A 17548-nucleotide genomic window follows, 5' to 3' on the forward strand; every position below is an offset into this window, starting at 1 on the left:
TTCTCTTGTGGCTATTTGTGTCTGAGTTTCTTGTTAATGATGACACCAGGAAGTTGGTGAGGGTGGGAGGAGATAACATGAAATGTCAAGGATAGGAGCTTAAACTTTTGTTGGAGATGTTCATTGCCCAGCACTACAGTGGCATGGATGTTGATTCCAATTTATCAGTCATGCCTGAATGTTGTCAGCATCGTGTTGCCTGAAGGCACAGACTACATTTAATGAGGAATCATGAATGGAATTGAACATTGCAATCACCAGCATGCAATCCCACCTCCTGACATTATGGAAGAAAGATCATTGATGAAGGAACTGAATATGGTTGGGCATAAGACACTGCCGTGAGTAATTCCTGCAATGATGTCCTGGGACTGGGATGAAAGACCCCCCAGCACACACCTTCCTTTGTGCATGGTATAACTCCAACCATTGGCATGTTTTCCTCTTGAAGCCCATTGACTTCAGGGCTCCTTCCTGCCACATTTGGTCAAATGCTGCCTTTGTAGTTGAGGTCATTCACCCCTACCTCACCTCTTGAATTCATCTTTCTGGTCTTTATTGAGACTAAGGCTGTGATGAGCCCAGTGGTCTTGGTGAGTAGGTTATTAGAGAATAAATTCCATTCTTGCAATATTCATTCTACCTTCCATCATTTTGCTGCTGATTGAGAATTGAGTGATTGGGCTGTAATTAATTGAATTGGATTTTAACTAGTTGTAATTAAGGAGGGCAAGGGTGAAATATTGGATAGAATAAACATGGCAAAAGAAAGTGTTAAGGGTTTATCTCCTCAGAAGTGGATAAATTGTCAAGTTGGGATGAAATACATCTCAGGCTGTTAAAAGCAGCAATGAAGGAAATTGCAGAGGCTCTGACCCTCGACCCTCAACCCTCTCTGACACCACTCATCTGGCCAGAAGACTGGAGGAGTGCTGTCATAGTTTATTGTTTCCTTTTTAAATAATTACAGGCCAATTAATTTAGTAATAGGCAAATTATTGGAATCTCTTCTAGGGAACAACATAAACTTTCATTTAGCAAGGCACGCATCAACATGGATCATCATAGATTGCCAACATGGATTTGTGAACTTGTTCTTTAAGGTTACAATGAAGGTTGATGTGGGTAGTGTGAGTCTGTAGGATGCATAGATATATTGCAATGCTAAGTATTTGGCACCACTCATCAAGAGCACTTTGTATACACTATGGTCACAGTGCACTGGTGGTGGAGGGAATAGGTATTTGGAATGGGGCATGAATTAAACATGTTGCTTTGCACTAGATGTTAAGCTTGTAGTTTGCTGTTAGAGCTGCATTAATGCAGGTGTGTGAAATATTCCATTGAATATTGGAATCTAGTGTTTTGTAGGTGGTGGAAAGTTTTTTTTCAGAAATGGAAGGTAATCGTTCATCGCAGTATATCCAGCTCCAGACATGCTGTTACAACACTATTTAGGTGTCAAGTTTCAGTGGTCAGTTATGTGGTCACTGTGAACCCCTCCCAGATGTTTGTTGATTGGGTCTTGGTGATGATGTTGCACTCAAATATCAAGGGCAAGTAGCTAACTCCATCATAGTTGGAGATGGTCATTGCCTGACACTTGTGTAATGTTAATGTCTTGTAAGTCTATGCCTCAAGTTTTGTCTCAGTCTTTCTGCATGCAGTCGTGGCTGTTTCATTTTCTGTGGAGATTTGAATGGAATTAAACATTGTGTAATCAACTGTAGACATGCACTCATCTGACTTTGATGAAAGGAAGGCTCAGTAATGAAGTAGGTTGAGTTAACACATCTGTAACTGTTTGTGTATTTATTTAGAAATTAGCTATTTGTAATATTTATCACATCTGTGGCCGGCACAGGTGTCCTGGGCTAAAGGGCCTGTTTCACTTCTGTACTGTTCTGTGTGAGTTAATAATTCAGATAAATTAAATTTGTAAACTATTCAGCACTGGTTTATGAAAGGAAGAAATTCTGTCATAATGAAGTAACCTTTGCAGCTTTTCAATGAACAATCTGCAGGAAATTAATTTATACTCAGATTTTCATTATGGTCTGATTTCACATCTTTGTTGTTTTGCTTGCCACCAATAGGAGGAACTTCACGCATTTTAGTGGGTGCAACAATAGCTTTACAGCGGAAGACCTTCAGATGATTCCAGTCCAGCACATCTTAGTAAATATGCACCTTACTAACCATGTGTTAAGAAGTATTGGGAATAAATAGTTTAAAGTACAGTGTACTCAAAAAAAAAAATAAGGCTTTGGTCAAATGGTATCAGTGTAATTAACATTTACAAGTCTTGCTCAGTGATAGTTGAAGGACAATCAGGCACTCTTTTTGCATATCCCAAAATGTTGCTTTGTACACTTCCTTTGACCAGTCTTCAGTTTACTATTCCACAACATGCTGCTCTTGTGTTTTGGTCTGTAAAATCATTTTCTTTTTGGCTTACAGTTTATTACTTCAGCACTTGTACTAATGATTTTGTTACATGTTTATGAATAATTTAAACTCCAAACAGTTTAAGTGTTTTTGGATATTTTTGTGTATTATAAGCTGAGTAAATTGCATTTTGTAATTTTTAATGTAGATTGTTTTGTATGCATAAACTGGATTGGATTAAATATTTTATGTGAAACTGAAATTGAGAAATGTTTAAATGCAACAATACACTGTTACAATTGGATTTATGCTGTTGTGTTGTATGGATAGATGTTCAAATTAATGAAGAGATTTCTTATGTGAAAAGTAGTTTATGAATCCTTTTGCTAAATATATTGAAAACCACTCTCCAAAAGTCTGCAATGAACTACTGTACAAGAAAATAAGAATACTTTTCTAATATTAGACCGGCTATTTCATTTGAAAATACTAATACCAATTGGTGAAATTGGTAAGAACATTAAGATTACCTTATTGCAACCATAACCTAATCATGAGCACCAATTTAAAGGATACAGTATTCAAGGTATTTAAATAAGAGTTTGTCTCTGGCATTGTGTAGTTCAGTTGCTTTCATTGTTGGGTAAAAATGTGCAAATACTGTATACTTTAATCATAACTTTTTTTAGAATTGAATTTGTACATAATGTTCAAAGTTGTAGATTTATGGGATTTCCTCTATTTTGAATATTCAATAAAATGTCTTGGATATTGGGTGGTGTCTTTTGCAATGTCAAGTTGAGATTATTGTCATATGCACGAGTACAAGTGAGGTACAGTTACAATGAAAAACATGTTTGCAGCAGCATCACGGGCATGTAGGTTCAGACAATGAAAGGTGCCTGAGACTATGCACTCGGCCACAACACACAATTGGACCTCAAGTAACAAACTCCAAAACTTGCTAGTTTGCGTTTTAAATTTGCTGCTGTTCTTTCTATCAACCCTCCCAGATCCTTAAATGAATTCTGCTGTACCATGTGACCTTGGGCTTCCATCTTCCTGCTTTACATTCTTTGTCAAGTTGCTTGTGACCTGGATACTAGATGTAACAGGAGCCTTCGCTGTTCAATCAAATTTTCCATCTGATGAGGAACACTCTGGGGAGGTTACAACAAAATTGTGGCTTTCAGTGTCAGCCTGTGCTATGTCACCTTTAGCAGCCTTCACTGGTATTTCCTTTCACTCTACCTTTGTGTTCTGCATGGATTTCTGATTTTTGCTTTTCTATCATTTGAACATAGTTGTGGCAATTTTTCCATGCAAATGTTAATAAACCCAGTTTGTTGAGTGGGCCACAACCATCTGCACGTATCATTCAGACTTGCATTTAACCTGTTTCAGATACACAAGGAGGATCGTGCTGATGGTCAACTCCCTGAATAAGTCCTTCGACGTATTCTTGTCATTATCTGACCTGATTAGACTCCGTGCTTTGACAGAGCAAAGCCATCAAACTTTCAGAATGCTTCTGAATCCTCCAGCCATTAAGAGCTATTAAAGCCCATTTAAAAAAAATAAAAAATATTAAACTTGAATCACCTACAATAACTTTAATATTTAAATAATTAAAAACATTGCAGCAACAGTCGAAATATACAGTATGTAGCTTGCTCTATTTTTTCCATCTTTCCTTGCAGCCATAAAATGAGAGTGCACAATGACCAACCTGATGCAGGATCTATAAGATTGTTTGCAGCAGGTTTGTGCTTTGCTGGTGGACTTGACGTGGAGTCCATTCTCAGTTAAGATTTGCCAGATGGAATCTGTTGGCACAATCCAGTGTGCATGTGCCAAAGATGGCAAACTGCTAGCATTTAAGGCTTGAAAGCCAACTGTTCACTGTGGAAATTCTGGCCAAAATATTTTGAAAACTTGCAATTATTAATTTGCTCAAACCCCACTATAATGTGGGTGCAGATTTTTTTTCAATCAGGAAGGTCAAAACTGCTAAAATGGTTTGATGCCCCACCTTAGCACCCTTGAAGATGATGTTGATGGAAAGTATGAAGCAACATGGTCCTTGCGTTGCTCTTGGGAACTTATGATATTCGCAGTCCAGTGTTGAGAGTGATCCTGCATTATGATGGCATTTATCTTAGTGCTGGTTATTGTGGCAAAATTCAGATGATGAAATTCTTGGTGTACAAAGATCACTTTTCCTATTAAGTGTGTTCATTTTATGGCTTAATAATTGGGTCAGTTCTGCCACATGAACATTTTCAACCGATTTTTGTGCTGTTTTCAAATGAACAGGTTAGTAGCATCTTAACAAGCATAGTTTTAAAAAAGAAAATCAATTATTATGTGGAACTCAAGATTGACATTTGGTTCTGTCAGCAAAGCTCGTTTAAGTTGTGAAAATCTCGAGGCCAAGCACCATTCCCTGTTGTGTCCCATTAGTCGCACTCTGCCAAGCAGAGAATGATCAGTTCATTTCCACTCTTTGCTTTCTGCCTGATAACCATTTCTGAATCTGGATCAATGTATTGCCCCTGGTTGCATGTTCTCTAAGCTAATCGATTAACCTCCCATGTTGGACCTTCTCCAGTACCTTCCAAAAATCCAAGTACACCACATCCACTAGTTCTCCCCCTTGTTATTCTATAGTCACATCTTCAAAGAACTCCAACAGTTTAAAAATATTTTTTCATAAACCCATGTTGACTCTACTCAGACCTATTATTCATTTCATGATATTGTATTATTGCATCCTTTATTATAGATTCGAACATCTTCACTAATAATGACCTTGAGCTAACAGTTTATCAATTCCCTGTTTTCTCCTCCCTGTCTTCCTTGAATAGTGTGGTCTTGCCTGCTACCTTCCAATCCACAAGAACCACTCACAGGATCTGTAACACTTTGGAGGATGCAAACCAGAGTGTTCCCAATGTTCAAAGTCATTTTAAATTCTGAGATGCTAGTCATTGGCTTCCTGGGATTTTATCAAGTATAACTGCTTCCCCATTATGATTTTTTTGGGGGGGTTTTGATTACTGCTTAGTTCTTTCAATCCCTCATTCTCTCAAGTCTCCAGCATATCTGATTCTTCAATATATCTGGCAGGTTTTGTGTGTCTTTTGTGAAAATACATTGTATAATTCCTCTGGTTTCCTTTTTACCATTATAAACTCTGCAATCTCTTTCTGTGAGGGATCAATGTTTGCCCTTGCTAGTCTTTTCTCTCTTACATACCTGTGAAAGTTCTTGTAGTCCATTTATATTTCTCACTAGTCAATTCTCAAACCCTATCTTCACTTTTTTAAAATCAATTTCTTGGTCCTCCTTTGAGTTCCAAAATGCTTCCAATCTTCAGACCTACTTTTATTCCAACAAAATTATAGTTTGCTTCCTTGGATTTTGCCTTGGTCTTAAGAGCCCCATTGAAATCAGTGGGGTTGTATACAGCTGTTACATGTTGACATTAATGAAGGATCTCAGACGTTTAGTTTTCTCCCTCAGCATTGGTAAGACCACAGCTGGGGTATCATGTACAATTTTGCACTTGGCCAAATACTTGCAAAAGACAAAGAACAGCAGTGATTTGCCATGTTGGATCCTGGGATGGCAGATCTGTCATTAGGAGCGATCGAGTAGGCTAGTCCTCCATTTAGGTTTCAGAAGAATGAAAGATGATCTCATTGAAAACACAAAATTATTGGAAGGCCTGGAGCGTGTATACAGGGATCTTTACCTTGGTGAGGAGTCTAGAACTAGAGGGTTCCAATCACAAAATAAGGGGTAAGTTATGAGAAGAGATTTCTTCATTGAAAGGGTGGTAAATTGTTGGTACTCTTTATCCTGGAGGACTATGGAAACTTTGTCATTGATTACATTTAAAATTTGAGACCTATAGATTTCTGGATAATGGAGGAATCGAGGGATATGGGGATAGGGCAGCAAAATGGTGTTGAGGTTAGGAACTCAGCCATGAACTTATTGACTGGCATAGCAGACTCAAAGGGTCTAAAGGCCTATGGTTCCTATTTTTTATGTTCTTATACACCAGGGAATCTCTGCAAGATGGAGTTCTGCTGCTGGCCTCCATGTTGCATTCAGTGGTGGAGTGAACTGACCTCTCTCGCTCTCCAAATTAATTAGTGAATTTAGAATTCTACCATTTACCAGCAAGATCTGGGAATCATATCTAGTGCACCAATAGGTGATTTTAAAATAACTTAAAACTACTTCAGAAAGTATTTTCTGGTTATGTTGGTGTACAGTGGTTAGTTTTATGACAATGAAAAAATTCATATTTAAAAGCTGCTCATTAATGTTTTTGTACTGATAGCAAAAATAAAATCAATGAAAAGGCCTGTAAATGGTACAATTAATGAAGCCAGCCATGCCCCCAGTTCAATTCATTCAGGGCAATTTTGTGCGCGTGCCAGCTTCTGCTAGAGATTATTGAATCTAAATCTGAATTTTTCAGTACTAATATCATTCCTGTAAATTTGTACTTGAAAATCCCTACACAAGTTTGGTAAATTCTGGCTGAATTAGGCTGGAAATAACAGTCTAACCTAACAAAAGCTTCAGCCCTAAATTTGCAAGAAAATCATGCCCCATTTTACTGTATTTTTGGCTCATAGGAAATGTGCATTCTGTGGCCAAAATCCACAAGCAATCAGAAATATTTCTGAAGCCCAAGACTATTCTTGCTATTCCTTATTGAAATTCTGTATTTGATGTTACACTTCTTGGCAGTAGATGGCATTATAATGTCTTAATGCACCAAGATTGCTGGCAGCAATCAGTTTGTCACAAGTGAAATCAGAATAGTTCAGAGATTCCTTGTTCAATTTGTCGTGTCTATTTTATTGGAAACCTTTCAAATTACATCTAATGCATAATAACTTCTGACAATATAGATCAAGATTGTGAAAATCAGAGGTAATCTACAGTTTTTATTTTGGTGATAGTAGCTAACTTAGTTTTTCTTTTTGAATTCTCTCAGTTTGAAAATATGCTAAATATAACACAAGCTGACAAGAACACGAGAAATGATTATCATTTTGTTCAAGAACCAAAATGTAGCATCATCCAAGAGAGTTTGCTTTCCTATTTCAATGGATGTCTCCAATGTCACCACAAGCAGATGGTAGTTAAAATTATTTAGTTTTAAACTGTTTAGTTCATAAGACAGAATTATAGAGACTAGTCATCCAATCAGAAAGAAATTTCAGGCATTTCGTAGGAAGATGGGAAGCTTAATTAGATTTTTTGGAACATAATGATGACAGTATTTTTAAACATATTATTAAGAACATTTAAGTTGCTGAACCAAAAGAACACAAAAAGAATAGAGACTCACAGCAACTCTCTAGGCAAAATGATTACTATATTTCTCTGTCCAGACACTGATGGCCTGTTATATTTTTCCAGCACTCCAATGATTTTTTTTTAAGTGACATTAAAGTGATCTTCCTTTACATGATTTCCTAAGGTCTTCGGTGTTCTGAGAAAGAAAGGAGTTTGCTGGATATCTTAGTTTTAATTGAAGAATGAGAGTAGAGTGTGAAAGTTGGCATTTTTATAGCCAAATTGAATGAATGCCAATCAACAGTAAGCTTTGTAATAACGCAAAAGTCGATACTGTTTCCAGCTAGAATTTGAAAGGGATAAATGAACAAGATAGAAAGGGAGAGAGACTGACCACCTGGTATGTGACCAGCTTTTAATAGAACTCTGTTTAGGAATGTAAGGAAGGGAGTGGAACAGCTTCACAAGACAAGGCTTTCAGAGTTGAGAAGATATGGGGAAAATTGAGTGGCTTGAGGGAGGAATCAATATCTCTGGTTGGAGCTTTCTCTTGGGGAGATGATATAGCCTTCCATTTAAGCAACAGGTGGTGAAGCTAAGGAGATCCAAATAAAGAAGGATAAAGTTGCCTAGGATTAGTAACTTTGGCTTAATTTGGTGAAAAATATCTTCTCATTATTCTATCAAAAGCCTGTAAGAGATTTGATGTCGTCATTCAACTAAAGCATTGAAAGATTGCAGATTTTGTGCATAGATTGCCTGTGATAAGCAAATTAATGTATTTTGCACTGTTCCATTGTAAATAAATTAATCCTTGTAATGGAATAAAATAATCAATTTTAGTGGGATTGCTTATTAACTCTACAGAAGAAAACAAGTAATTTGTTGGAGGTACTTGAGCCCAATCTATTGGAACTGTTAGAAATATCCATAAAGCTCAATGCCAATAGTAGAAAGAAGAGACAGCTCTGTCAGATGAATGCGTGGCTGAGTGACTGGTGCAGGGGGCAGGGCTTCAGATTTTTGGATAATTGGACCTTTTTTGGGGGAGCATGACCTATTTGCTAAAGATGGGTTGCACCTAAACTCCAAAGGGTCCAATATCCTGGTGGGCATGTTTAATTCAGCTGTTGAGGAGGGTTTAAACTAATCTGGCAGAGGGATGGAAACCAGGATGTTAGGATATAAAATACTAGGGTAAGGGAGGAAGTTTATAGAAACAAGTCCAAGACAGTGCAGTGAGGATGGTAAGAAGGACAGGCAGGTGAGGAGTCAGGATAATTTGCTGAATAATAGAAGTACAACAAATCAGGATGTTGGGATACAGGATGTTAGGATAGAGGATGAGGTATATAGAAACATGTCTAAGAAGGTGTGTAGTGAGGATGGTAAGAAGGACAGGCAGGTGAAAAGTCAGGATAATCTGCTGAACAATAGAAGTACAACAAAATCAATATCAGATTCGGGACTAAATGTACTATATTGAAATGCACGTAGCATTAGGAATAAAGTAGATGACCTAGTGGCACAACTACAGGTTAATAAATACAACATTGTGGCAATCACCGAGTCATGGCTTTATGACAGATGTGATTGGAAACTGAATGTCCAGGGGTACACAGTGTATCGGAAGGATAGGCGGGTAGGCAGAGGGGGAGGTGTGGCCATGATGGTTAGTAGCAATATAAAATCAATAGAAAGGAAGGATATTGGGTCAGAGGAGGCAGAATCCTTATGGGTGGAGCTAAGAAATAGCAAGGGTAAAAGGACAATAGTAGCAGTTATATATAGACCCCCTAATAGCAGTCAGGAAGTTGACGACAAGTTGCAGTTTGAGATAGAAAAAGCATGCCAGAGTGACAATGTGAAGATAATTATGGGGATTTTAACATGAAGGTTGACTGGGAAATCCAGCAAGGCAGTAGAACTCGGGAGAGTGAGTTTGTGGAATGTCTATGGGATGGTTTTTTGGAGCAACTTGTTGATGAGCCCACCAGGGGATCAGCTGTTTTGGATTGGGTGCTGTGTAATGAACCGGAGGTGATTAGGGAACTAAAGGTAAAGGAACCATTGGGAACTAGTGATCACAATATGATTGAGTTCAGTTTCAAGTTTGAGAAGGAGAAGCTGATAATTGGTGTATCGATATTTCAGTGGAGCAAAGGAAATTACAATGGTATGAGAGAGGATTTGGCCCAAATTGATTGGAAAGAATAAGCTAGCTGGAGGGACGGCAGAGGAGAAATGGAAGGAATTTCTACAAGAAATAAGGAAAATGCAGGATAGATATATTCCAAGAGAAAAGAAGGTTTTGAATGGAAAAAAAAGGCATGAATGTGGATAACGAGAGAGGTGAAGGCTAAAATAAAAACAGAAGACTGGGAAACTTTTGAAAACCTGCAAAATGTAAGAAGGTCGTTAGGAAGGAAAAGATGAATTATGAAAGGAAGTCGGCGGATAACATTCGAAAGGATTCTAAGAGTTTTTTTAAAATATCTAAGGAGTAAAAGACAGACACGGGTTGATATAGGACCAATTGATAACAGTGCGGGAGAGATTATAATGGATGATAAAGGGATGGCAGAGGAACTGAATGAGTATTTTGCATCGGTCTTCACTGTGGAGGACATCAGCAATGTGCCAGTTAGTCAGGAGTCTCACAAAATGGAACTGAGTTCAGTTAAGATTACTAGAGGGAAGGTGCTAGGAAAACTAAATGGGCTAAAGACTGATAAGTCTCCCGGACCGGATGAGGTGCATCCCCAGGTTCTGAAGGAGGTGGCTTTAGAAATAGCAGAGGCATTTGTGATAATTTTCCAGGAACCGATAGATTCTGGCATGGTTCCAGAGGACTGGATGGTCGCAAGTGTAGTTCCGCTGTATAAAAAAGGAGGGAGGCAGCATAAAGGATATTACAGACCTATTAGTCTGACGTCAGTGGTGGGAAAGTTATTGGAATCTATCCTCAAGGATGGGGTTATGGAATACCTAGAGGTGGAAGGCAAGATGGGTGCTAGCCAACATGGTTTTGTGAAGGGAAGATCCTGCCTGACCAACCTATTGGAATTTTTTGAAGAAATCACAGGTAGGGTGGATAAGGGAGAGGCGGTAGATGTTGTGTATTTAGACTTTCAAAAGGCCTTCAACAAGGTGCCTCATAAGAGACTGATTAATAAGATGAGAGGTCATCGAATTACAGGTAGGATAACAGAATGGGTGGAGCATTGGCTTGTTGGCAGGAAGCAAAGGGTGGAAGTAAAAGGATCTTGTTCTGGTTGGCTACCGGTTACTAGTGGTGTTCCACAGGGGTCGGTGTTGGGGCCGCTTCTTTTTACCCTGTACATTAACGATTTGGATGATGGAGTAAATGGTTTTGTGGCTAAGTTTGCAGATGACACCAAGATAGGTGGAGGAGTAGAGAGTATTGAGGAGACAGGAAGTTTGCAGAGAGACCTAGGTAGTTTAGGAGAACGGGCAAGGAAATGGCCAATGAGATTCAATGTTGAGAAATGTGCAGTTGTACACTTTGGAAACAAATGGGCAGATTATTATCTAGAAGGAGAGAGAATTCAAAGTACAGAAGTACAAAGGGACTTGGGGGTACTCGTGCAGGATACCTTAAAGATTAACCACCAGGTCGGATTGGTGGTAAAGAAAGCGAATGCTATGTTGGCATTCATTTTGAGAAGTATAGTGTATAAAAGTAATGAAGTGTTGATGAGGCTCTACAGGGCACTAATGAGGCCTCATTTGGAATACTGTGTACAGTTTTGGGCCCCATATCTTAGGAAGGATGTGCTGATGTTGGAGAGGGTTTAGAGGAGATTTACGAGGATGATTCCCAGAATGAAAGGGCTTACGTATGATGAGCGTTTGTCAGCTCTTGGACTGTACTCTCCAGTACAGAAGAATGAGAGGGGACCTCATAGAGACATTTAAAATGTTGAAAGGAATGGACAGAGTAGATGTGGCTAGGCTGTTTCCCTTGGTGGGTGAGTCCAGGACCAGAGGGAAAAATCTTAGAATTAGAGGGTACAGTTTCAAAACAGAGATGAGGAGAAATTTCTTTAGCCAGAGGGTGGTTAATTTGTGGAATTCCTTGCCAGGTACAGCAGTGGAGGCCAGATCATTGGGGGCATTTAAGGAAGAGATAGATAGATATCTGAATAGTCGGGGTATCAAGGGATATGGGGATAAGGCAGGAAATTGGGATTAGAAGTTTTTTTTTCTTCTTCCTCTTCCCCCCCCCCCCATTTCTCATTTCTCATTTTTTCCCTTTTCCTTGGAGCAGACTTGATAGGCCGAATGGCCTGCTTCTGCTCCCTTGTCTTGTGATCTTTATTTCTGGGAATTTAGGAAATTGAGGGGTGACCTGATAGAGATATATAAGATCATGAGGTCCATAGACAGGGTGAAAGCACATAGGTTTCAGATCAGAGGGGAGAAATTTAAAAGGAACATCAGGGCAGCTGCTTCTTGCAAAAGGTGGTGCGTATTTGGAATGAACTGCCAGAAATAATGGTTGAGGCAGGCACATTAGCAACATTTAAAAGCCATCTAGATGAGTATATGGATTGGAGAGGTTTAGAGGGCTATGGGCCAAATGCAGACAGATGGGTCTAGCTCACAGAGCAATACAGTCAGCATGGATGAATTGGGCCGAAGGGCCTGTTTCCATGCGGTATGACTCTAAATCTGTTCTGGATCATTAACATGGGACTTGTGGATAACTTGTAAGATTAATTGTGAGATATTTGGTTCATCTGTAATGCCTACAAATTAATAGCAAGTGGACAGTATCCTTTGTTATCTGAAGTCATTGTGCACAGTTCTGGTCACCACTCTATAGGAAGGATGTGGTAGCAATAGAGAAAGTGCAAGAGATTCACCAGGATGTTGACTGGAATGGAGGGCTGTAGTTATAAAGAGAAATTGGATAGGCTGGGTTTAATCTCAGGATCGTAGGAGGCTGAGGGGTGACCTTGGAGAGGTTTATCAAATGCTGAGGGGCATAACTAGGATAGATAGTCCTTTTCCTAGGGCAGGGGAGTCTAGAACTAAAGGACATGGATTTAAGGTGAGAGGGGAGAAATTTAAAGGTGATCTGAGGTTAAGTTTTTCTACACAGGGTGGTGGTTATTTGGAACCAGCTACCAGAGGAGATCATAGAGGCAGATGTAATTACAACCTTTTAAAAGGCATACGGACGGGTACTTAGACAGGAAAGGCATAGAGGGATATGAGCCTAATGTGGGCAAATGGGATTAGTATGGATGTACATGTATTCATGCTATCACATGAAGTTAATTTTATGCTCCGTCTTCATGGGCAATTTAGGTGGGGATGAAACCATCAGATAAGTCAAAGGTTCAACAGATTCTCTTTATAAAATCAAGTGGTTACCAAATGAGGATCAGACCAGACCTACAGTTCTCGTAAATAACTGATACAGTTCTTTAAAATTCTCCCCAGTTCTTCTGTAAGTGGAACTCAGTGCAAGTCAGGATGCTAGTGATCAGGTGTGGAAATTATTGAAAGGTTTTGGAGGTTGGAGGTGACAATGGTGCGGATTGGAGATTTTTAACAGCAATTGTGTGTGTGTGCAAGGAACATTTTTAGTTGTGGAAATAACTGTTCCTGGTAACAGATAACATTTAGGGTCTGAAACACAAAGGTGGGTGTTGAAGCTCCGCTCTGAGTCAAACAACTTTCCAAGGCTGAGAACAATCTGACTTATTGAGTTAGTGATAAATGAAGTGTTTCTGGCAGAGACCAGAAATGAAGGCTTGGATTCTGATGTTCAACTGGAACATTTTCTATTCTGTCCTCTGCTCTCTTACCCTCTTACTCTCTTACCTCTTACCTCTTACCCTCAAAGCCCTGAAAGGTGGCAGTCAAACCAGCTATTTTTCAGGTACTCAAAGTGGTTATGTTCTCCTTAGTCCGGACCACATCCAGCACTGGCATGTGCAAATGGATGTAAAAAGACAAGTGCTTTTATCAATAACTATAGTCCCCATCAACAGCAACCATAGACCAGGTTCATTTTCTACCTTCCCATTTTGAATATGTTGTACCGTTTATAATATCAGTTGCTCTAGGTCACCAGTGAACGGAATATTGTGTGCTTGTGTTTTGCCAAATTCTTGAGCTACCAGTGTCTTCTCTCTGAGTTCAAGTTGATTCAATAGCAATGGTTAATCCAACAGCTGGGCTTTCTGAACAGAACATGCATTGGTGTGACGCTTGCTAAAGATCTTGCTCTTTATTCATTCTGTTCCTAGTGTGGTTCAAGTTTGCAGGACCTTTGCTAGTTCCACTTCTATGCAATAACTGTACATTCTAGTCTGCCTCAAGTGGAGAATCTATTTATAAATTTGTCAATGGTATTTACATTTCCTCCAAACGTAGACAGACTTCCCCATTGCATAATGACAGACTCTAACTAATTGCAGACATACAGAAATCAAATTGCAAACCAAGATGACACAATCGATTTTCTAATTACACATGCTGAACGGATGAACGTACAACTCCGTATTTTAGGACTGGTACCTTTTGCAGTTTCTAGCATCCTTCAGGATAAAAATACTTCAAAGCATTTTTTTTTCATTGAAGAGGTGCTGTCCAGGGGACGATGGCTAATTTTGAGTTGGACGTTGAAGCTTTGACAGTCTATCATAGGGGACCCAAAGTTTCATGTACAATATAATAGGTTTTGCACTGACAATCATGTACAGAGTTCCTTCCTCTACAACTGAGGTTGCAGAAAGCATTGAGCATCATATTTTACTGAGGGTTGGGGGGCGGGGGCGGTGTGGGAATTAGGGGTAGAAGACCTGGTGGGGGAAAAGGGGTTGAGAAGATTCCAGGGGGTGGGAGGAGAGGATCCAGGGAGAAAATGGACATGTAACACTTGATTTCTTTTGATTGCACTCACTGTTTAAACTGATTAACCTCAAGTCAACTGAGAAGGTGGCTGATTAGGTAAACCTATCTTTTCATTTCAGCCCAACCAAAGTACCTTCTTGTGTGTGGTGGTTTGCCTTAACTAACAAAATGTGGTCTGCATTTGTTTCAACAACTGACGTACAGCAGTGTTGTCATGCTCTCTAGAAAATTATTACACTAATGCATCATTAGTAATATAATGGTTGATATGAGCCATTTTTTGTTTACTCCACCTATTACAATCCTAATTCACCCAGTTACGTACAGAACAACATCTAACTTTTTCTAATGTTGGTTGTTCCCTGATAGCTTGTTTAACCATATTTATACAGGAACAGTTAACTAGCATTGACACCATCTCTATAAAAGCAAATGAATGACCATAATCACACTGAATACTTCAGTCTGAATTCAGTGAAGGTTTGGGCCCAATAATAATATCAACTGTCTGATGTGTTTCTATGGACAAAATCCATCTTGCTATTTTTTTTGAGGGATTAGAATTGTGAATAAAAGCATGCATTTGCATTGGAAAAAGGCAGATCTTATTGAATCCCACCTCAGTAATATCAGTGAAGGAACAGACCAATTATTCATATATTGATTGTTTCTAATATGAAGTGAGTATTTATTTTTGGCTGTGGAAGTGGGTGAAGGTCAGCTCTAATATTTTTCTTGAACATTCCCCTCTGCAAAGCTTATGGCAGCATTTCTTTCAACTCCTGTCAACACCCAAAATGATGGTTAATAGTATTAGACAAATAATTTCCATGATAACAGCCTAGCTATACACACTCACTGCAAGTGACATCGATATTAAAGGTAAAACCTAATTTTAGTGTTAAAAATGCACTGCGAAACAGAAAATGAGTGATAGCTTATTTCCTAATAAATCAATGTCACTTTGAACTTATGATTGGCCTCTGGGCACATTAATGGTCTGAAATTGTAGCTTATGGTAAAGCCTAAATTTATTGTATTTATGGATAGTTGGATATATTCATATGTCTCAAATTCATATTAAAACCAGGCTGAAGAGCAAATGCTGAAATGGTACATTCAGAATAAAATCAGAACTGAAATATCATGTTTGATGTAATTTCAAACTCTGTACTTGCTAATTGGCATAAAATGATACTTCTAAAAGTCTACATTCATATCTATATTGAGTTTTTTAAAATTATTAAAATGGAAAAGCACAAAGCAGTGTTCTGCTAAAATAAAAAGGAAAGTATATTCTATTGAATCATCCTGCATTAGACTTCTAATCAATGGCTTGTTCAGACTTAAATTATGTTAAGGTCCTTTATCATAATGTGAAGTATTTCAGGATACTATTTATTCTCCAATTGCTTTTGAATGATATGGAATTTGTGTATCACAAGTACGTCCAATTTCATAAAAACTGATACCATACGGATTTTGTCTGACTTTATTGTGCCTAGCAGACTTGTTCCTGATATCAAAATTTTTATATTAAAATATCAAAACTGTGCTAATGGTTTGCAGCTTGCTATCTCTGGTATAAATGGCATTTAAGGTCTGTTTAGAACAATATTCCAGTGGTGTCCTCTTGCTACACATGATGTATTGAGAATATTGTTTTCCTTCTATAGCTGCAGCACAATAATTTGCAGATCACCAAACTATTTGGTACTTAGAACAGAGAAGGTTTTGGATACATTGTGGCACATGCACTGCAGTTGGCAATGGATCAGAAGAAGGAACACCAGCGTGAAGTCTAAAAAATAAAATAATACAGAAAGCACATGATCGGGTCTTCCCTGTATGCCACAAATGTGCACTCTTCCAGTTACTTGAGGTAACGCTTCAAAAATATGACCTAATTTGATGGCGGTGGCCAAACCTAATGAATGGAGGCTTACAAACACAATCAGATGTTGAGAAGAACATAAGGTGGCTCTGAATTTGTATGTGTTCCTTTCCAGGTACCATATGTAGTTTTGATGTCCCAAGCTCCATTAAGTTAGTAGATGCATCATTGTTAAGTAATAATCTGTTAGTTCCAAATGAGTTAGTTAATTTAACTGTGCAGGATATGTTGCTAAATTTATTTTACAGTTTTAGCTCCCCTATTGAGATTTCCTGACCAACATATTGGATAATGGTGCCTTGAATACAATACTATGACTTCCACTGCTTATTATTTGCATGTTAGTTGTTCAACATCCAGTATTGAATGACAATTTCTTCCTTTCAAATATTTGCAAGTCTAAAATCTCGACCTGCCTTTAGCGACTTCAATCCCTGTTGCTAACTTACCTTCCAAGCACCACCTTTCTGACATGCCATCAAAGACTGAACTGAACCATTCACAACCTTAGCATCCTATCTGACCTGAGTTGAGTTCCAGCTATTATCCTTCTGGTCACCAAGACAACCTATATGACGTTGCCTGGCTTAGTCTGCTGCTGCTGAAGCCCTGCCTTTGTCATCTCTGGAGTCAACTACCCTGATGCCCTCCTGACCAGCCTCTTGTACCCACCCTAAAAACAAGCTCATCAAAAACAATATATCTTAACTAGCACCAAATTCTTTTTATCCGTAGGCCCGGCTCTCATTAACCTACATTACCTTCCTGTCTGGAAGTGGTTCAGATTTTTAAAAATTCAGATGTTTTCAAATCCTTCCATATCCTTACCTCTGCCTTTCTATGTAATCATCTCTTGTCTAACAATGCTCTGGAAATTTTGGTGCTCCTCCAATTATTGCCTCTTGTCCATCTCTGATATTAATTGATCCACCATTAACGGTGCTGATTTAAATTGCTTTGATGCTAAACTCTGGAACTGACAACTGAAGCAACACACAAAGGGCTGGAGGAACTCAGCAGTTCAATCGGCATCTATGGAGAGAAATGGGC

At 38.7% G+C, this 17548-nt stretch overlaps 1 protein-coding gene across 1 annotated transcript in view; it reads left to right on the forward strand.

The window, feature by feature from the left end:
• Positions 1-3162, forward strand: part of LOC127583983 (prominin-1-A-like) — a 135780-nt gene extending 132618 nt beyond the window's left edge. The window contains 1 exon segment of the mRNA XM_052040461.1: positions 2097-3162. The gene's annotated coding sequence lies outside the window, so the exon portion shown is untranslated.
• Positions 3163-17548: the final 14386 nt, after the last annotated feature.

This window comes from Pristis pectinata, chromosome 2 (genome assembly GCF_009764475.1).
Source record: "Pristis pectinata isolate sPriPec2 chromosome 2, sPriPec2.1.pri, whole genome shotgun sequence".
Lineage (NCBI taxonomy): Eukaryota > Metazoa > Chordata > Chondrichthyes > Rhinopristiformes > Pristidae > Pristis > Pristis pectinata.